Raw genomic sequence first — 22,775 nt, 5'->3', positions numbered from 1 at the left:
TGAAATGCAAACTGCAGCATTAAGGTCACACACTACAACATCTTTCCCTTTAAACCGAAGATAACAGCCTACAATAAAAGAAACAGTTAATACAAATGAACAATATTAAACTTTGTTGGTACCTTAGTAATGTGCTTACTTCTGGTCTTCACTCCATCTGCAGCAATAACGCTCTGAAAGGAGAAAAAACTGCTGTTCGTCTCAGAGTCTACAGTGTTACTGGTCTCAGTCACGAAGACTGTGGTGTCGGAAGATAACTTTCTCTTATTTGGCTTTATAGTTCCACCAGTCACGCCATCGCTTTTAGCAGACACACTACTGTCAGCAGCATCATACCTTCAGGCAGATCAGCCAACCACTCACATTGGGTAAACAGACTCGCCTCTGCTACATACATCCACTCTGTTCTCAAATTTGCTTGGGGCTGTCAAAATGCAAAGAGCTGCAATACATTCCTCACACTTTCCTGACTACCTTGTTTTAAAAGTTGTGACATTCAAGTGTGATTCTTGGTTCATCTGCAAGCTGAATTTTTTTAGAGGTTCTATTGCCACACAATACTGTTCCCATATTCAAGTTTGTCCACAGGGTGTTTCAACCCTGGTAGGTTATCAACTGCCTGTTTTGCAGATAATTTCAGATAGTTTCTGTAAGAAACTGATTAATTATTTGTGGTAGATGAGGAACAATCACAACCGTTGTCAGAGTGAACTTTCAAAGCCATTCAATTAACCTAGTATCAACCCCCTGGTACCTAAGCACTGAACAGGCAGGCTTAACTTAAGGTAATATGTAAAATATTTATGCAGAAACCAAAAAGTTAAAGTCAAAGTGCAAAACAATAAAAAACCCAAACCGAAACAGAAAAATGTAAGTAGAAATGTATTGAACAAAATGACACTAAAATGACAAAATCCAATAAGGGGAATGAGATATGAACTGTAACGCTGTAAGAATCACAAGGTGCCAATGGATGAGGGGCCCGGGCATGGAGTAGTCTCTCTGGAGCTGACTGCCAAGCCAGAGGAAACCGGAGGCCATGGCCTGCAAGCACATAGTGCAGGAATTAGACGCAGTGGTCCAAGAAGACATCTAGTGCTCCAGGATCAGATAGGGCTGCTGGCCTACAGGGGGATTCGTGGCAGGTTCGAGCGCAAAGTGCTTAGAGTATTGAGAACAAGCAGCAGATGCCAAGCAGGGCAAAAGCAGACGGTCGAAGGCAGCAAGGAGCGGACGAGACTGAAAGGGAGTGACACCTCTGGCCCTCACCATCATGCAACAGCATAGTGGAGCTCAGCGGGAGGACAACCCGTTGACAGCCACCCACTGGGGCTGGGACCCCCACGACAAGGCAGGCTGGTCTGGTGGTGTGGTAAGAGATATAGCTGCCATGTCCTCAGCAAGAAGCAAGAATGATCAGAATCTAAAAAAGATGCTGACCAAGCTCCTGATGACCGGCAACGGAGAAGGGAGGCTCTACCCAATGACACAAATCAGCCAAGATGCAGACACCTCTGAAGCCCCAGTTACCCACGCCTTTTTAGAGTCGCTATTCAGTGCATTACAAGGCGACTTGCACACGCTTGCAGACGCTGAAAAGGGAAATAGCGGGGGAGATGAAGGAGATAACTGATGGAGGCCACATGTTCCCAAACGGCATCAACGTCCCGCCTTATGATAAGGCGGGACGTCGATGCCATTGGGGACCATGTGGCCTCCATCGAGGATCAGGAGCAAGCCCGGGAAGAGGAGGTGGAGCATCTACAGCAAGAGATACTCCGGCTCAAGGCTCAACATAGCACACACAGAAGACCTGGAGAACCGGTCTTGGTGAAACAACATCCGCGTTAAGGGAGTTCCCCCTAAAGAAGAAGGGCCATACTGGGCGCCCCCACTGGATATTTTGGATTACATTCCAGACTTTCAACTAAAAGAGTGTATACTACGCTCTGCCAGGGACAAGCAACCACTAAGATATCAGGCCGACTCCATAGCTTTGTACCAGGACCTGGCTCTAATACCCCTTCAAAAGTGTTGGGTGTTCTGAGTGGCAACCACGCGTCTTCGAAATCAAGGAATACCGTATTCTTTGGGTCACCCTTTCCGGCTCATTTTGATATGGCAGGGCAAACTCCTCAGATCCATGCAAGACACTTGCCAGGTGCTTGGCATCGAGAATCCAATCCAGGAGGAGAAAGAGGGCCCACAGACCAAAACTCCTCGAGAAAGATGGCATAAGCTCTACGGGAGGCATAGCACAGAGCGAGCGACGAGACCGGACCTCAAGACCATGGCACAAGAAAGACTGGCAGTGCTGGAGACATTGTCGAAGGAGACATTGCCCATGATGACACAGTGAATGACTGAGGGACAGATAAGTGACATTTGCAAGGCTGGGTGGGCGGCGAAGTAGTCTGTGGGGAGCGTAGAGACACGGGGAGCGTAGAGACATGGGGAGCGTAGAGACACGGGTAACTGGCCACACACGTTCCCAACTATTTCGACTTCCAAGGACGTGCACGTACGAATGGCGGGCCCTGGACAATTTGAGGTTAATGGATTTCTAAGTTGGGGTTAGGGAGGGGGGGTGGAGAACGGGTATGCAGGTTAAAGGCGTTGAAGAGAGGATCAAAGGGCAATGGAGGCCGGGCAGACGTTGGGAACTCAGGGGGAAGAGGGATCACAGGGACCCAAATACATGCCAAAGCTGGTGCACTCACTATGACACGCTATTTCCCAGCCAACACTGAAAATTGTCACTCTCAATGCGAGCGGTCTCAACAATCCCAATAAAAGGAGCTCCATCCTTTCCTACCGGGATAACATGGAGGCAGATGTGTGCCTCCTCCAGGAGACACAGCTCCTCTCCAAAGATTGGCATAGAATGAGGTCACAACTCTTTCCCCAGCAGTTCTTTTCATCTACCCTGGATAAGAAGGTGGGTGGCTATTTTAGTAGCCAAACGTTTTAAGGGGACAGTGGGGAAAAAGGTGGCGGAAATCAAAGAGGTTGATGGGAGCAGGGCCATTGATAGCGTAGGTGTTGGTATGAGTATTTTAGATGCCGAAATTGTGTCGCAAACCACCAGAGTTACTGCTCCCGCAATTACCGTTCACCGGATATACGGTCAAATACCAACCCCACCAAGGATGGTGCTAATACGTTTAACAGGCCCAGGGGCTCTAATCAGAACAGGTTGTCTAGTACCTAGTGCATTATTATTCCTGCCGCCCCAAGTATCAATGGCTAATCAGGATGTCCTGAGTCTGCCGCTTGCCGCTTGCCCTTATGTGTTGGTACTGGCAGGAGTACCTACTTTAAAGAGGCATCAGCATGAGACATGGGACCAGCTACGCAATAAATGTGCGGACTGGCTATCATGGCATAGAAGCTTCCATGTATCCGAAATAAAGGATAATATTATGGCACGCAGAGTTGGGTGAGTCAGTGCATCTATAAAAAATATCGAAGGGGACAGTATTGTAATTAACTTTCGCAGACCTTCTTTGGTGAGACACCTACTAAGGGGTTGCAAATTCATAACACATAATAGCACTAACATATGCACACTACCCCTTGGTTATTTCTACAAACCAAGTCATGCTCCTTTCACCAACAATTCCTCATGAATTACTACCTCTAATAGGTTCCAGGCCTTGTCTGGATTAGAGACCCAAGACTGACTATCAACTTTTGGGGAAAATACTGATCCTGCTATTAGGTTACCGCATGCCCTGCCAGTAACTGAGTGTACTATTCCCACAACCCACTTATCCCCCCTATGCAAACGAAGGCCTCAGCAAGTTCAGACATTCGTATCTTAAGCTGGAATGTTGCAAGGGTGTACTCTAAACTTCACCAGCCAGATTGGGTACAACTTATTAAAGACCAAGATATCCTTTTATTTCAGGAAACATGGGCCACAGAAGAATTGCATATTGAGGGGTTTGAATGCCATAACATCCTAGCAACAACCCCCAAGCAGGGTCGACCATTTGGGGGTTTATCAATCTGGGTCAATATTAAGACAGGGGGTGCATAAAAACTGTACATACAGATAACAATAATTTTCTAGGCATATTATTTAATAGTGGAATTTCCTTTTGGATAATTAATGTTTATAACAATGATTTTCATTCTGTTCCAAATATGCATTTTATAAATTTGTTTCATTTTATTGCATCTATTGGAAATTCCAAAGACTCTTTCAAGTCAGTAAGAGTCTGTCTGGGGGCGATTTTAATGCTAAGCTATCTTACTCATGGTCAAGCGAATATTCACACAGCAGCAGACAAACATGCAATAGGGGTAGAGAGCTAATGGACCATTTGAACACCCTTAACTTAATTAATGTTATGGAAATTGATGCAACTACAAAAGATAATGCCCCCCCTCAAACGACATTCAGAGGGAGGGGCTGCTCATCTGCAATTGATAATGTTTCTTATCTCCCCCGCTTTAGAAGCAAGCTTACTTAAAGCCGAAATTATGGCCACAATCTTTGGGGACCATAACCCAATACAAATAAGGTTACGGATGTCTCCAGTTCCAACGCCTCAGACAGAATGTGGTGCTGGAGATCTATCACCATCCACAGATAATCGCAGGCTGGTATGTCGAGGCATCAATAACGCAGACCGATTCAGTTCTATGGTTAGGGGAAACACAAATCTTATTAACATCTGCTTAGAGGGCCTGTTCCACACCCAGTGGCTATCAGCGCCTTTACCGAACTCCGTGGAGCCATTAAATCCTTGCTGTCTAACCCCATTTGTACAGTACTGCGCGAACCTAAATGGTTCAATCAGGAGTGCTCAATTGTCAACAGGAAGCTCCGCAAGGCCCTATCTCAAAACCCTAGGTGTAATGATTTGCTCAAGTCCTTAAGGTTGACATATAAGCAGGCTATTGCTAAAAGGAAGCAACAGTTATTAGGTGAGCACTGGTATGCGCTCATTAATGTTGCCAGCTTAAATAATGGGAATATATTTTGGACTACCATTAAAGAGTTGAGATCAATGGGACAACCGTTAACTCCCATCAGCTGCAACATAATGAGCCCTACCTGGGAAAGTCACTTTTCCACTATTTACCAAGAGCCTGCTTTTGAATCCGACCCTTTTATGAAAAGGGTGCCACCTGGTGTCTCATTATCGATAAACGAGGTTGAGGCGGCTATATGTCAGAGTGCGGGCAATAAAACTCCGGGCTCTGATGGGTTGCCCATCGATCTTATTAAATATAAACAAGATTTGTTGGCCCCACTGTTGTTAAATATTTTTAATATTCTAACCAATGTCCCACTGCCTAAGACATGGTCTACTAGCACGATCGTTCCTATTTTTTTTTAAAAGGGCGATTGCACACAACCTTGTTGCTGTAGACCGAGCTCCCTCATAGATAACACCCTTAAAATTTTAGCAGAGTTTTATATACAAACATTTTAACCTGGACAGAGGACAATCAGATTTTAGAACAATTCCAACTAGGTTTCAGGGGTAAAGTTGGCACAAACGAGCAAAGTCCTAATCTTAATTTGATCATAGGGAAGTACACTATTGCACAGCACTCGCCACTTTACTTAGCTTTTATGGACCTGTCCTCAGCTTTTGATTTTGTCAATAGGTCCCGTCTATGGTCCATCCTTTTAGAATATGGACTGGATGAGGCCCTTGTTCCTTTTTTGGCCTATCTCCATGCGGACCTGAAAGCGTGGGTCAGGATTGTTGGTGGGGGAGAAGTTTCCACTTACATCAGTGTAGACAGAGTGGTCACACAGGGGTGTGTTCTGGCCCCTTTTCTTTTTATCATATATATAAACAATTTAGATAAATCACTGATCACACTAACTAATGATATTCCCAGAATTCAAGGCAAACCTCTCCCAGTGCTTTTATACACAGATGATGCGGTTTTAATTGGTCGCACACCAAATGCACTACGCACTTTAGTTCGAGGTTTCACAGATTTTATGTCCGGCTTAGATTTTTGCACAAATTTTAAGAAATCTTTTATAATGCCTTGTGGGCCAAGGTAATGTCCTTTAAATTTTATCTCTGTGGGTGACCAAAAATGTACTTGCACTGCTACTTTCCCTTATCTGGGAATGGTCTTCGCTGCGAACAGCACCTGGTGTGAACACTTGGCATATTGTAAAAGTAAGTTCTTGAGGGATTTTAAATCAATCCTCAGTCTCCTCCGCCCTAAAAGATCGAGAACAATTTCAGCCTTTTTAAAGATTTTTAAGATCCTGTGTGTACCAATAGCTACCTATGGGGCAGAGGTATGAAGTGTTGCCAAATGGTCTTGCGTCCAATCAGAGGAAAATAGATTTTGTAGAAAACTCTTGGCGCTCCAATCTCCACCCCTCTGTACATATGTCAAGACGAACTGAAATTAGGATACATTGAAGACATCATAAGGGCCCGCCCCACACTATTTTGGCTAGCCATAATGGAGAATCCCGAGGCTTCTCTCACAAGGGACATAATAGATGATAGTCTTCGCTGTGAGAAAGGGATGGATATTCCATGGCTTCCTGGGGTAGTCAAGAGTCTGGAAAGCGTTAACCTTGGTAGACTGTTTGCCAATTCGAACACAGATGGAACAATGGACAAAAAAGTTTTAAAGACAGCATTGTATGCACTTCATAGCGCGGAAAGACTAGAAAGGGAGTTGAATAAACAAACTGTTGCAAAATGTATATCCATTGCGTACCCTGAGCATTGTCTACCAAGTTATATTGCACCACCCATGTCCCAATGGGAGAGAGGCCTCCTATTCCGTCTAAGAGCCGGGACAGTAAGATATTTGCTTTGTTTTCCCTATGGGTATAACGCAAAACTTGAGTCGCTGCCATGTCCATGTGATGTTCACAGCGGTCAAACACTTTTACACTTTTAAGTCTTTAGTAAATACTATATGAAATATGCAGAATGGTTGTTGATTCTGTATTTTAAAAAATTGTCACCTATTAATTTAACAGACGCTATTGACTGCAAATTTAAATTGGACAATGTTGCATTGATCTTGCGCATTGGCACCTTTTTGAGAGTAGCTACGGGTGCACGGAAATCTATGAGCGATCTATGATGTCATTTGTATAGTAAATAAATACAGAACAGAACAGGCAGTGGGGGAAAACAATTACAGCTGCACTTACTCTTCTATCACTGAATGTAGGCTCATTAAGTAATCTAGCTTGTGCCCTCCTTTGTAGGTCCACTATCCTAGGGCCTAAATTAAACTATATGCTACACTCGCTCAAAGAGGCACAAAGTAAAAAGCATATAATATGCACACAGGTCACCCAGATTGATAAGGAGACTTGTCTTCATGAAAAATTCTTCTTTTATTCTTGACCCACACAGCCAACGCGTTTCACCATAAAGGGCTTCATCAGGGCTGTTAAAAAAAAAAAACAGATCATTGATCATAAATACCTATCTCACATAAGATCATGAACCCTTCACCATAAGTGCACTAGTGGAAATGTTCTTGAGCCAGAAAAGAAACAGTGCCTCTGATGGTGCACAACACATGACACCATCGGCCATGAGAACACCCACACAAGAAACCAAAACGAAAAACCAAGACTCTTGTGAGGAGATGAACAAAAACAGAGAGTATTAGGACCCAAATGACCCATTCCAACAACAAAGCACATCTAATCAGTCTTTGTGAGGTTAGGACAAAACCCCATAGAACAACAACCATTAAATGAGTATCTTTACCCATTTAGTTGCACAACACATTAGGTGATCCCAACTAACTATCTGGGTCACAGCCAGGGAGAAAAGCCAGTATGGCACAAAAACCAACTCCACAAGTCATATATTAGACCTGTATTTTTGTTGAAACTCAACACCAGTGACTTGGTGAACTTTAAAACACATCAACCATAAATTCCAATGATTTTTTATTTACCTGAAGTGGAAACATTTATTCCGCGTTCCTTGCAAGACGATGGATAGTCCACCAAAACACAATTCAAACACAGAAATCCTGGAGCAGAAAAGAAGCAGCCTCTGTTACGACCACAACCATCATCTTTTTACTCAATCATTAGTAGCAAGGCTTAGATATTCGCCATCCTATGTCCAGTATATATGACCAAAAACACCAAATAGCAACTTTGTATACCTTGCCAGGTTAGACGTTTCTGCGCAGTATCAACAATTCGGATCCTTGCTTGCTAGTTGGCCGTTTCAGGCTCCAGACAAGTTTAGTGGAAGTCACTATCTCTTCAGTTCGTTCTGTGAAGCAAAATGAATGAGCCATCATTGAGAAAACATCTTCTAGTATTAACTATGACGTTTGCATCTCACCGTGCACGAAAAAAGAGATTCTCCTTACATATTATGTCGGGAAAACTAATATTTTAAAAACGGCGCCGTTCAGATAGCACTATGCACGTGACGTGATTCTCCTCGCATGCATGTTCAGAGAACCAATATCTGAGAAACTCATTACGTATTGCGCTGGTATCCCTCACCCTCACCCCCTCAGAACCCACACCCCCTCACCCTCAAACACCCCCTCACCCTCACCCCCCCACTCCCTCACACCCTCACACACCTTCACATACCCTCACTCACCCTCACACACCATCTCACCCTCACACACCCTCTCACCCCCTTCACATCATGCCTCACACTGCTGCACGCCTCACACTGCTGCACGCCGCACACTACTGCATTACTCATACTGCTGCATGCCTCACACTGTTGCACGCCTAACACTGCTGCCCGCTGTATACTGCTGCCTGCCTCACACTGCTGCATGCCTCACACTGCTGCACGCACTGCTGCATGCCTCACACTGCTGCACGCCTGACACTGCTGCACGCCGCACACTGCTGCACGCCGCACACTGCTGCACGCCGCACACTGCTGCATGCCGCACACTGCTGCACGCCACACACTGCTGCATGCCTCACACTGCTGCACGCCTCACACTGCTGCATGCCTCACACTGCTGCACTCCTCACACTGCTGCACGCCTCACACTGCTGCATGCTGCACACTGCTGCACGCCGCACACTGCTGCATGCCGCACACTGCTACACGCCACACACTGCTGCACGCCTAACACTGCTGCACGCCGCACACTGCTGCATGCCGCACACTGCTGCATTACTCATACTGCTGCCTGCCTCACACTGCTGCACGCCTCACACTGCTGAACACTGCTGCATGCCTCACACTGCTGCATTACTCACACTGCTGCACACCACACACTGCTGCATGCCATACACTGCTGCAAACCACACACTGCTGCATGCCATACACTGCTGCACACCACACACTGCTGCACGTCACACACTGCTGCACACCACACACTGCTGCATGCCACACACTGCTGCACACCACACACTGCTGCACGCCACACACTGCTGTACGCCACACACTGCTGCACGCCGCACACTGCTGCAAACCACACACTGCTGCATGCCATACACTGCTGCACGCCACACACTGCTGCACGCTGCTGCACGCCTCACACTGCTGCACGCCTCACACTGCTGCACACCTCACACTACTGCACGCCTCACACTGCTGCATGCCTCACACTGCTGCATGCCTCACACTGCTGCACGCCACACACTGCTGCACGCCGCACACTGCTGCATGCTGCACACTGCTGCACGCCACACACTGCTGCATGCTGCACACTGCTGCACGCCACACACTGCTGCATGCTGCACACTGCTGCACGCCACACACTGCTGCACGCCACACACTGCTGCATGCTACACACTGCTGCACGCCACACACTGCTGCACGCCTAACACTGCTGCACGCCTCACACTGCTACACACTGCTGCACACCACACACTGCTGCATGCTCACACTGTTGCACGACACACACAGCTGCACGCCACACACTGCTGCACGCCACACACTGCTGCATGCCACACACTGCTGCACGCACGCCGCACACTGCTGCACACTGCTGATTGTTCTATGTTAGGGACGAATACCCATATGTGCGCTGTGTGCCATATTAATTTTTTCTTCATAGAATTTGGTCTGTGCTTGGATCATCTCCCTATGATATTGTCTAATAGCTGCCTTATATTGACTTTTGATGGCGGGATCATAGTTTTTTCTCCACACCCTTTCCATTCTTTTACATGATTTTTTTGTCAGAATTAATTGCTTATTGAACCATGGGGCTTTAATCCTAACTTCAAGTTTACTTTGTCTGGTTTTCTGTGGGTGTTGGGCTGCAACTTTGTTGAGCCACTCAGCCCAAATCTTGTTGGCCTCTTCTACGTCATCTGTCAGGCTTGGTCCTCTAATTCAATCCTTACGTTGTCAGGTAGGGATTTTGGCTATTTATTCTTAATCCCGGTTACTTTGTGACTGGTGTGTCGAGCCTGTGGATTTTCCAGTGTAAACGGGATGAAATAATGATCCGACCATGGCATTGGTATAGGGGTCTCTACTTCTAGCTTAGGGTCATTTGAAACAAGCATTGGCGTAACCAATAGGTCTCGCCTTTGGGACCTTATAAGTGTTTAGCCATGCATAAGTTGATGCTGTTGCACCAAGGATATTGTGCAGCATAACTAAATACTTATAATGTTCCAAAAGCGAGACCTATTGGCTATGCCAATGCTTGTTTAGTGTTGCACTGGTGTTTCCTTTGGTACAGTGCTATACACTGTATTTTAAAATAGGGTTAATACATTTAATCAAATATACGTTGCCCGTGCAAGATCGTTTCCTACTGTTTTTGTAGTGTTGCTCTGGTGTTTCCATTCTAATTATTAAAAAATGTTTTTGTGTCAAGGATCAGAGCGGCAGTGGAAATATACAGTGAATCATGCCCTCTAATAGTGGATGTAAAAATGGCATCAATGCTGTGCACTGGCATGCTGAAGGCACCATCTATGCATATTTGTAATTCTGGGGAGATATGATCTTATTCTATTCTGACTTGTGTTCCAGGCGAACCCTAGAACGAATACACTAACTGTTTATTGCTCATTTTAAACTAATAAAGAGATTGAACTGGAGGACTCCGAGACTCTGAAAATGCATCTCTGCCACGGATTAGACCTCTCTGGTTGTTTACTTGGAAGCAGGAGCAAATCTTGCAATAATACCTAAACTCCCGACAGTCATCTTCAAAAGTCTGAGTATAAAACAAGCTTGCAAAAACTAGTTCCTTTACAGGTGCTTGATGTTGTCCTAGATATTAATGTATGCATGCGTATCTGTGGTGGCTGTCCTTAAGTGGCATTTTGTTAACTATTCAAAAGTGTACTCAAAGCGAGCTCTGGCTGATGCTTGCGCATCCACGGAGCCATCGTTGAATGAACAGGTTTTGATTAAGTAAAGCACATTCAAATATTCTCCCTGTAGATGTGCGTGCATCAGTGGTAGGAGCGATCTTTGATGAGATTTGTTAAAGCAAGTGCCATTTGAAGATGCAAGTAGTGCATGCGTGCACTTGGGGCACGTTAGAATGTCAGCGTGCGTGTGCACGCAATCAGCTCTTTTTTGAATCACATACTCGTGCTTGTGGCGCGCCCCTGCTTGCTCCCGCAAGGCGGATGCCGCCAGAAGCACGAGTATGTGCTTCCAAAAAGAGCAGAGCAATGGCTAAAGGTCCTCTTATGCAGCGCATGCGCACTGCGTATGCGAGACCTAAAAATGGCATCCAGTATGGTACCCTTTACATGGGTGTTTGTGTTTATCAGTTGTTTGAGTTGCATGGCCTCCATGTCATGAATTAATCTAACTGCTGTGGTATTATCAGGTTCATCCAGATGGAAGTTTAAGTCCCCCAATAATGTAATGGAGCTCTTGCTGGCCACCATGTCTGCTATTAAGCTGGGAAATTCCTCTAGGAACGGAGTGGGGGGTCCTGGGGGTCTATAGAGCAGTGTGCCTGAAAACGAGTTATTAGTCGATGTTTTAGGCTGAATTGTACAGTTTCACTGTTGGTGGTGGCAACGGACGATATCATGCATTCTTAGTCGTTTTTGTAAATGATTGCTACCCTGCCTCCCCTTTTTCCCATCCTGCCTTGCCTTTGGATAAGGAAATCGGGGGTTAGTCCTTGGATTATGCCAGGGGCGGACCAGTCATTCAACCACGTTTCAGTAACGAAGAGAATGTCAAGTTCTTCATTCTCTATTAGCATTATGATTTCTGTGGTGTGTGCTGGCAAGGATCTACTGTTAATAAGTCCCATTTCCCATTGCTCATTCCTTGTGGGCCTATCTAGTTGTAGTTGCCCTTCAATCTTGCCTGAGTTAAACTTAGTCCGGCAGAGAGGGCATGACATCTTCTTCAAGCTTGTAGGCGCTAGAGTAATCTCACATTGGACTCTACCGGAGTATCTCAATGAGAGTAATAATGCTCTATCATATGTGATGAGTTACCGTTTTCTGGGTTGAATCCGGCATGGTTCCTTGCCCGTGACCATGTCCGGACGCAGGCGGGCTTGCCTTAGGCGCGCCAGAAGCGTGACGCTGCCCGTCCGTGCTGCGGGCACCATAAGTAGGCTTTTGCTTAACTCAGTGGTTCCCAAAGTGTGCGCCGTGATTAGTAGCCAGGGTTGCCGCGGCGCAGGATGTGGGTCGTGGAAATTGCAGCCACAATTCCTCCCCCTCCTTTGTGCTGCCAGGTCACGTGATCCTCTTGAAGTGTTCGCTTGACCAGCTGACTGTCCTCGCATATGACACGCAGGGCTTCCACCACTCGGTTCCTGAGGGAACAGCACTCGGCTGCAACTCAACCAAGCATGGGCTTTCCGGCTGACTGAGCTCCGATCACAATCCTGTGAAACGGAACTGCATCAGTAAGAAAGGTATGTCTATTGTCCCCCATCCCGAGGGATCTATGTCTAAGAGACCTGTTGAAGTCTATTTCGCAGTGGTGGGGGTTATTACTAATTCGTCCCCTCGTATTCATTTTTAGATCTCTGGAGCCTTTGATTTTTGCCAGTCCAAGTTTATGAAAATAGGACAATGGCTGATTTATTAAATGTGGGATTGCTTTCTCGTATCATATAGCGCAACCTCGACCCGAAGGTATTGGAGCGCTTTACATCAGCACCAATTTCAGTACACAAGGGCACATTATTTTGTGTGTGTTTTTACAAGTGTCCTGAGTTTTGACTCGTTGTACAGGGGCACTGGCACAGGTGGAGGAGCGGGTGGGGAGCCTACTAGTGACGGTGTTTCAGAGAGTTATTGCTTTGCATTCTGAATGCTGTTGACGCTGTGGACGGTAGAGGGCACCTGTGAGTTGTGAGTCTCCGCGAGGATGCCAGTAAACGCCGCCGCCATCGGACGCGGCCGTTGCTGCTCTTGCTGCTGCTGTTCGTTTTTTGCTTTTTCGCTGTTGCCTTTGCTGCCGCTCCCGCTGCTCCTGCTGCCCTCCCCCCCCCCCGGCGATAGATCAGAGGGGAGAAAACCGACCCGCCATTGGGTGCGGCCGCTGCCGCTGCTGCTGCCTCTTCTGCTTCTTCTGCTGCTGTGTCCCCCCCCCCCCCCAGCGAGAGAGAAAGCAGAGCGGGGGAAGGGCGGGAGAAGAGCAACAAACTGATTAAAGAGAGGGCAAAAAAGCGGCAAAAAGTGGGCACTAACTGCTGCCCCTACTACTGCCTGCTCCCTTCGCTGTCCTTCACTGTTCGAGGTTGCAGGAACCAATATAGTACGGGCAATCATGGACTACTACAGTCGCAGCGTGTATGAGGAGCCATAATTAAGGGGAGTCATAACCGAGGAGACAGCCACTGCAGGCTGCACTAGCGCCGATGCCATTGCGCTCCCCCTTCATTCCACCACTACCGCTACCACTACCGCTGGAGACAACGCTGGAAGCGCCGAGCCCAATATCAGAGGTTAGTCGCGCTGCCAGCGAAAGCAATGCAAGGGTGGGGTGATAGAGCACGCAAGCCAAGAGCCGAAGAACCCCGATAGATTGGCGTCCCGCACCTCTTTGCTCACCTAAAAACTTAAACTTAAACTTGTACTGGCAAATTGCATTCGTGACTTGCGACTTGCTACAGCGGCAGCCAGCCACATTGACAGCCACATTGACAGCTTCACGCCAGTAAAAAAGTCTTCCTGGGGGCGCTGGTGAGAGATAGTGAGCTCAGCTGCCGTTAGAGACAGCTGTAAAGTAAGAGCCCCGGGGTATGAAGGCCAGGCGGTTCCGACTAGGTCTGATGTCGCCGGTGGCCTCCCCCTGTGTGATCCGCTCACTCCCCATCAGCTTCAGCTGTCAAGTTCTAGGCTGTCACCAGCTCTCGCATTTGAAACCACCCAGTTGGACTGACTGACGCCTATACATGATCCAACCACGCACCGACTAAAATGCGCACTAGGAGCTGCCTTCTACTGCAACCAACACACTGCCCTCACAAGTCTGCCAGGCGCCAGAAATCAAAACTGCTATATCCTCAGGCGACAGGTTGCAGTCGCCAATCCCCCTCTCGATTTTGCCCAAAGCAAGCGGAACAAATGGAAGAGGCTTCAGAATTTTTTCCTAGCACCCCAATGGGAATCCCGCAGGATAAAAAGGTCAAAAACAGTCTCAGCAGAGGCTTTGTGCAAACGGCGTTAACGGCCCGCCTTCCGCACATATCAAAAGGGAAAATTAGCGGAATAACTGACATTCGAGAGCATTTTTACAAGATTGGCCAAGGAAATAGCGTAACACCTCAATTAGCATGCAATAAGACCTTGAAAATACAGCAGCAACTTATAAATTCGTCTGACCCCTCTAACCTACCGTCTCTGTACCCAGAAATAACTGTTCATCGTCAAGCCACTGCCTTGGTTCCCGGCACCAAACTAGGGAATGTACAGGACAGCTTTCCTCTCTCTCCCCGGTTATTACCCATTCCCTCCCTTATCCCAGACGAACATTGGATGCAGTCAAGTACAACTAAATTACCACTTGCGCTATCATCTGCGCTATCACCTACGCCTTCGTCTGTTGTCTTTGTTACATCGCATGCTAATAGCCTCGCCATTGCAAATGACCCCGAGAAAGAAACCACAATGAGCATTGACAAAAAACTTGAACAATTAAATTCACTGATTCGAAGGGTCCAAAACAACGTGGGTGAAAATCATGCGTCCACAGCACACCTAAACCAGGAACTGCTAGCAAACATCACCCCACATTCAAACAATACGCATACCAATTGCATCTGTGAGACTCTGATAAAAAAAACTCGAGACTCTGCCTGAAATAATGTCCGAGCTAATTGAAGATTTAAAGACAAGGCCACAAATACAATCGCAGAAAGTATGTACTTCAATTCAGCAGAAAACTAGTTTTGTCTCCAATCCCCAAATCCATATAACACCAGTGAAATCTAGAACAACTTTCAACATCTTAGCTAGCCCCAGTAATATTAATAACAGTTCAAAACAGGTCCAGCAACAATTAAATATCGCAACAAGCCTTCCTCCTGATCAAGCCTTTGTCGCAACAAACTTTCCTATGCCTTTAAGCGAGCCCAAGCAAGTCCTGAAGGAAGGTACAACGCTGTCGAGAAAAAATAAGAAAAAACTGAAGAAACTAAATAAAGCTAATAAAAAGAATACTGCACTAATACAATGGCTCGGAACAAATGGGAGGAATATTTCGTCAAACAAGGTGGAGGAGCTAGACGAATCAATGGTCCCCCACAAAGGCATTGTTGAAAAATCAAAACCAACTCAATACCCTACACAGAAAACAATAGACTCAAAGGAGGAAAAAGCACCTAAACATAACAGCAATATGAAAATGCCTTGTAGCAACCATCCGTCTCAAAGTGAAAAGTCCATTAAACCTGCCACTAAAAACTCTTCAACCACTACAAACAGAATAAACATGCCCACTGCTGAAGGCATGGGGCAAATAAAAAGAATCTCTAACACAGAAACACCAACATTAAGAGAAAACGAAAGCCAAACCAACAAAGGGGCCGCACAAGAGGAGGTCGGACCTAACAATAAAATATTTTCCCCTCAAGAATTTGCTATAAGCGCTCAGTTAATAAGTACCCACCCCTTGACTTTAAAGCAAACTGTCTTAGAACACCTAGAACATCATGTCAGGGAAAAGCCCCAAACAGATCCGCCTATTGGTGCCCCCAATCGGCCACATATGCATAAAGCTAATACTAATATACAGGAACCTAGCCTTCTACAGCGGCAGAGCAAAAAAGTACTACTCTATCCAGAATATGAATCCCAGGGTAATGGGACATCCTCAATAGGGGAAACGTTCTAAAACTCTGCCAGAATTTGCCAGGCTTAGAAAACATCAACACAGCAGACATTGAAACAGTGGCTTTTATTGACCCAGCCTGGGGCCAAAAAAATGAGTCAACTCTGGTCATTTTTACCAATCCGGAGCCAGCGGCAATATTAGCTAAAAACTCAAAACAACTGAGTGAATGGGGTATTCGAGTAAGTTCCTATACGTCCCTCAACTATCCGTCCTTCTTAAAAAAAAAACCTGAAACCCCGCTGCCCAACAATACGGGCTCTGACTTAAATGTGGAAGGGAGAAGACAGCAACAACAGCCGATGCTACGGGGCCCAAGACAGGAATTAAAAGCAGCACCCTGGATGGACACTCCACTTCAAGTAATCACCACAGCTGCAGGCGGTCCACGCAAGTGCATATTTAAATTAAATAAATCTCATGATTGGTCCTGGCTTTCTAAGGCCTTAGGGTAGTACACCGGCAAGTCAGTCAGAAGGTAAATCAAAATATGACAAAGCTCGATGCTTAAACATTTGCTCGTGGAACATTAGGGGCCTAACCAAAGAGAAAATGTGTCACACAATTAAGGACCTCCAGGAGCTAAACGACATCCTTGCGATCCAAGAGACTTGGGCCTTGGAGAATACCATCTGTGAAGATTTCACTACATGCGAATCCTTTGCTATTCCCTCTGCAGTAGGCGGCCATGCATCCGGGGGCGTGTTGATTGCCGTAAAGAACTCACTGGACGCAAAATTAGTGACACTCTATAATGGGAAGGGCGATTATATTTTTCTCAGTATCGAATTCAAGAGCCACGATAAGGGGAAAATAAGGAAAAAAATCATCCTCGGTTGCATCTATCTCCACCCTGTAAAAACTCGCCGGGAGGCAACTTTAAACACTTTGATTCCCATAATAGAGGATCTGGAAGCTCTATTCCCAAATGATTTGTGGTTGCTAATGGGAGATTTCAACTGTAACCTAATGGACCCGGACCCAAGTCAATCCTTCCAAATAGCACTAGGAAATGAAGAGTGGGCAATTCCGGAGATGAAGTCTCAACACCAACGGAAGGAAGTTGGCGGAATGAGACTTGCAACAAAACTAAATCAATCTGGTCTGCGTGCTCTTAATGGAAGATTTCCCACCGATAATCCTGCAGCCTATAACCATATATCCCCTTTCCGCATGGCTACTTTAGATTACATCTGGATATCTCTTTTCGCCTTTCATCTGGTGCACCAGTTCTCGGTAACGCCATCTGCAGACAGCGATCATGCCATCTTAGTATGTAACATCGCCCTTCAGCCTCAACATCGCCCAATAATTCCCCTGATTGGACGGGAATTAAACCTTCAGAAGGTAAAAAAACTGAGATGGTCCAAGGAGAACTGTGAAGTACTTGAAACAGAGATTGATAATCTTCTTTCCGAACATTGCCAAGATGGGTATTTGGCAGGTCCCTCCTGGGAAACAAGACTGAGTAAATTCAGAGACCAGTTGGCATTAAAAATAACAAGTAGCCCTCCACAGGTGCTCCCGGTTTCGACTATCTTGCTGGAGCAAAAACAAGCTGTAACTCTCTCAAAGAGTAAACTAAATAAGTTGCAACGAGCCCATAGTACAGCGAAAGCCAACATAAATCTTTGAAGAACGACATATCAGCGGCTAGAAAAGTCTATAGGAAGGCCCGATTCGCCTTACAAAGACAGGAAGAAGAGCGTCATTGGGCGGCAGCCTTCGAGATAATTAAAACCAAGGATCAAAGGAAGTTTTGGAATTGGGTGAACGAGGCATCCAAAGCTGCCAAACCTCCGACTGTTACTAATATCTCCCCCGCTGATTGGGAGAAGTATGTCAAAGAGCTGTATACAACATCGGGCGTACCAACTGGCAGTAGGGGCGTTCAACTAACTCTAGACCAGCAAGTCGAGGAGGAAGACACGCCAAGTCCTATCAAGATAGCAACCGAAGAAATAGCTGCGGTAATAAGGAAAATGCGCTCTGGGGGCGCTCCAGGCCCCAATGGAATTCCAACACAGGTTTTTAAAGCTGCTGCACAAAAATGGGCTTTGCTGTTGACTCCGCTATTCGAAGATGCTATACTGGGACGTACCATCCCGCGTAAGTGGCATGGATCACTTTTAGTACCTTTCCATAAAAAAGGTTCCCGCTCTGATCCCGATAACTATCGGATGATAGCTCTACTCGATGTGGACGGGAAAGCCTATGCAAGCATATTGTTGAAAGAACTTACAAATTGGATGGAATCGAATAATCTAATCCCCTTTAGTCAAACTGGCTTCCGAAAAGGCTGCCACATCGAAGACAACCTGATTTCGATAGTCCATTTGATGGAGACTACCATAGCTGCAAAAGGCAAATCCCTGTACATGGGATTTATTGATTTCCGCAAAGCATTCGACAGCGTTAGCCGTCCCAAATTATGGGGAAAACTGTCAAAATGGGGAATTCCGCGGGAACTATTAAATGCGCTAATAGCCCTTCACACGGACACATGGGTCAAGGTCAGAGTAACATCAAAATGGACCACCTCTAACAAAATTTTTACAAATAGAGGCCTTAAACAAGGGTGCACCCTTGCTCCCCTACTTTTTAATCTGTACCTCGCTGACCTTCCGGAATGGTTAACTGGATCAAGAGCCTTCCCCCCAGGAATTGGCCAAAGCAAAATTCAAATTCTGCAGTATGCGGACGACACGATTCTGCTAGACCAAACTCAGGTGGGCCTCCAAAGGCTGTTCAATTCTCTCGCCCAGTATTGTAAAAACAATATGCTCGAGATAAACGTAGGTAAAACCAAGGCGATGGCAGTATCACCTACGAACACAAAAAAGCTCCTGTGGTTCATAGAGGGGAAGCAATTGGAAACTGTCCCTACATACAAATACTTAGGTGTCTGGATTGACCACAAAGGTAGATGCTCGGTGCATATAACTGAGATGCTGACAGTGGCTCGCCGTCTAGAGGGAGTCTTTTTGAGAACAAAGAACGCCCTACATTCTCAGGATTTTGTCCCATTAATAAAACTGATTAACGCAAAATTTCTGCCCACAATTACTTTTGGAGCAATCATCTTTAAGGACAAACTGAATAATTGGCTTGATAGAGCGCAGTCATCATGTTACCGCCGGGTCTTTCGATTGCCAAACTCGACTTCCCATGCCCAAATACGGAAAGAATTTTCTCTATCCTCCATGCGTTGAATTATGGCTGCAAGATTCGCTATATATTGCCTAAAAGCGAAACAAGCAAATTCCCATACGTTAAAGAGCTGTATATGGCTGGTCCTCAAAAACCCCGCTTCATCATGGAATAAATATCTAACGTTCTGCCTCAAATCGCTCGAAGCGGGGGATATATGGTCTTCTTCTCTGCCCAATGAAACGAAAGGAAATCTCTTAATTAAGCAAGCAAAAATCCTTTCAAACCAATCGGACACACAACTGGTGCTTAAGCTCTCCCATGGCACTTGGGCCGCCAAATTATATGCTCCAAAAATTCTTCCATCTTATCTTGCATCAGCAATGAAACCGTATATTACGCACCAGCTAATGAGATTCCGATTTGGCCTAATTCCGCTGAAAGCATACAAGTTTGGGCAAGGATATAAGATAGGAGCCTCTTCCCAATGCCGGTTTTGCAAATGGGGAGAGGAAAACTTAATTCACATTTTGTGCATTTGCCACCAATTGCGGCCACAAAGAATATTCTGGCTGAGACCAATTTGGCGCCTTCTTGGTATTAGGACATGTCAAGAAGCACTTGAGGAATGTATGAGGGGGGATTCGCCTCAAATGGCGACCCGCTTTGTTAAATTCATTACCGAAATTAATTCCATGACTTTTCCCTTTGTGTAATGCCTGAATTTAATTCTTTGCAAGTAATCGATCTTTGACTTTCCATGTCCTTTTACTTTTCCTTCCCACCCACTTATTGTTTTAGTGTTAGTTTTTAACAGTCTCGAATGTTTCTATTACTGTCTTTCGTATTTTTGCATATTGCAATGATTTTAAATAATCGTGCAATAAAAACAAACTTTGAACTTTGAAACGTTGACATGAGTTTTGGCATATTGTACCGAGACACTGTCACACTGATGAATGGGTGGAGCGCTACAAGTGGCACAGGTTGTGGCACATGGTACCGGACACTGCACGTGTGGGTGGGGAGCCTACTAATGGCCTGGGTTTTGGCATATTGTACACTACAGGGGCACTAGCACTTGTGAATGAATGGTTGGAGTGCCAAGGCGTGACCTGGACTTTGGCACCTTGTATGTGAGCACTGCTCCTGTGCAGGGATAGGTGAAATGCTTTCAAGTGGCCTGAGTTTTGGCACTATGTTCATTGGCACTGGCCCGTGTGGAGGATGTTTCATATGAACGACTGCATAAGTAAGTGCTCCTTGTTACTGGAGACCATTGTTGATTAGTTAGTATTAACTCTCCATATTACTAGTGCTGATTTTTGCCTAATTGTCTTTTCAGCCACTAAACCATGTCCCTTTCTGAGTTTGGAGCCTGAGGGTCAGGAACCATGGTGGAGAGTGTTGGGTGGGTACAGTGTCAGAGGCCTGGTGGAGAGCGTTGCAAAGGAGGGGGCCGGGTCAGGGTCCTGGTGGAGAGCGTTGGGTGTGTGGGTGGAGGATCAGGGGCCAGGTGGAGAGTGTTGGGTGGGTGCAGGGTCAGGGGTCTGGTGGAGAGCGCTGGGTGGGTACAGGGTCAGAGGCCTGGTGGAGAGAGTTGGGTGGGTGCAGGGTCAGGGGTCTGGTGGAGAGCGCTGGGTGGGTACAGGGTCAGAGGCCTGGTGGAGAGCGTTGGGTGGGTGCGGGGTCAGGGGCCTGGTGGAGAGCGTTGGGTGGGTGGGTGGAGGGTCAGGGGCCTGGTGGAGAGCGTTGGGTGGGTGCAGTGTCAGGGGCCTGGTGGAGAGCGTTGGGTGGGTACAGGGTGAGAGGCCTGGTGGAGAGCGTTGGGTGGGTGCAGGGTCAGAGGCCTGGTGGAGAGTGTTGAGTGGGCACCTTATGCCCTGTAGTGATGGCTACTCTCTGAATCCTTCATCACGCCTAGGCTTGATTCTTCATGTAGACCGGTGGTTCCCAAAGGGGTGCCACGGCACCCCGTGCGCGGGTAAAACAAATGGTGGGGAGCCACAGCCAACTGCCAATTAGGTCAAGGGAGCTACGGGTCAAAAAAGTTTGGGAACCACTGGCTTAACTACTAGAGCGCTGACCTGTTCCTCGCTCCCCACGAGGGCGAGTCCCCTCAGCTGTGCTCACTGGTCCTGCCCCGCCCAGCTCCCGTTCTACTGTTCGACGTAAGTCAGGCTTCCCCACAGTGAGTTAGCATTCAATTCAATTTCAGTTTAAAAAAAACATTTGTTTCAAAAAGCTTTAAATTTAAAATGCGATGGTCTTAGAAGCAGAGTAATTTTAAAAGCGATACATTCAATCATTCAAAATACTCTGGCTTGAAAAGACTGTGCAAACAAGCAAATTGTCAGTTAGTACTCTCTGGTACCGTGTGTCTGACCTGTGTCAGTTTCTCTGATTCTTCCTGTTTCTCTTGTTAAGCCATGGCAGCTACTTGAGCTGTGCAGGGTGTGAGCATCTTGAAGGACAGCCCCAGCTCTACCCCTCCCACTCCCTCCAGTGGACGCGCTATGGCTTAGCAAGAGAAACAGGAAGAGTCTGATCTGGGTCTCTTGTCACCATACATTGGGAATAAACAGACTCGCTGAAGAAATGTTGCAAAAATGTAACAGACTCACTCAGTAACCAAGAATGACTCAGCGAGCCTGTCTGCTCCGACACTTCTGGAAAGTTAGGGAAGGATTAGCAGAATGAGCAGGTTTTACTCCCATGGGACCACCGAGAGCAAAGGAGATACAGCGGCCCCGGCTCAACCCCGACCCCTTTTTGAAGAATATTGAAATACACATGTAGCTGGGGCGGTCGCCGGGAGGATCTAGATCATTGATACTCAAAGTACAGCTTGGGGGCCGCATAAAGCCCTCCAGGTCTTTACATGCGGACCCCTGGGCAGCAGAAGCACAGGGCTGCCGTTTACTCGACTCAGCACTAACATGAAAAAAAAACGTACGTATACAGCAAACACTTATTTAAAGGTTAATTGCAGTTAGGAAAAGGAGGTAACTAGGCCTTTAACTTTAGGAACACCTTCATTCTTAAAGGCAGCGATTAGATAAACATGCTTTGTTTCCCTACCCCGACTTTACACCCCGCTGGCATCAGTGCGGGCTTCGGTCACACGGACAGAACGCTAAGGAAGCCCTAGAGAAACTAGAGAAAACCTTAAAAGAATTTGATTTATTCACACAAACTTCTAAATTGGACAAATTAGCCAATGATATAAAATTCTTTGACAAAAAGAAGGTATACCCCTACCTAGCCGAAGGATACTATAATCAGGAATCAAGAGGTACATACACAACCAGAGGCAGGGGTGGGTACCGTAGATACAATACTTTCTCCAACTCCTCAGTCAGCAGTGGCTCGGAG

At 46.4% G+C, this 22,775-nt stretch overlaps 1 pseudogene across 1 annotated transcript in view; it reads right to left on the bottom strand.

The window, feature by feature from the left end:
• Nucleotides 1-22,775, bottom strand: part of LOC144807611 (uncharacterized) — a 138,401-nt pseudogene that overhangs the window by 93,838 nt on the left and 21,788 nt on the right. Inside the window, exons 2-4 of the transcript XR_013606361.1 lie at nucleotides 8,143-8,255; nucleotides 7,927-8,004; nucleotides 123-173 (exon numbers count right to left, since the gene is read on the bottom strand). The product of XR_013606361.1 is annotated as an uncharacterized LOC144807611 (transcript). The remainder of the gene's footprint in view (nucleotides 1-122; nucleotides 174-7,926; nucleotides 8,005-8,142; nucleotides 8,256-22,775) is intronic.

This window comes from Lissotriton helveticus, chromosome 1_2 (genome assembly GCF_964261635.1).
Source record: "Lissotriton helveticus chromosome 1_2, aLisHel1.1, whole genome shotgun sequence".
In the NCBI taxonomy this organism is placed as follows: domain Eukaryota; kingdom Metazoa; phylum Chordata; class Amphibia; order Caudata; family Salamandridae; genus Lissotriton; species Lissotriton helveticus.
This window is presented reverse-complemented; position numbering and strand designations above follow the sequence as displayed.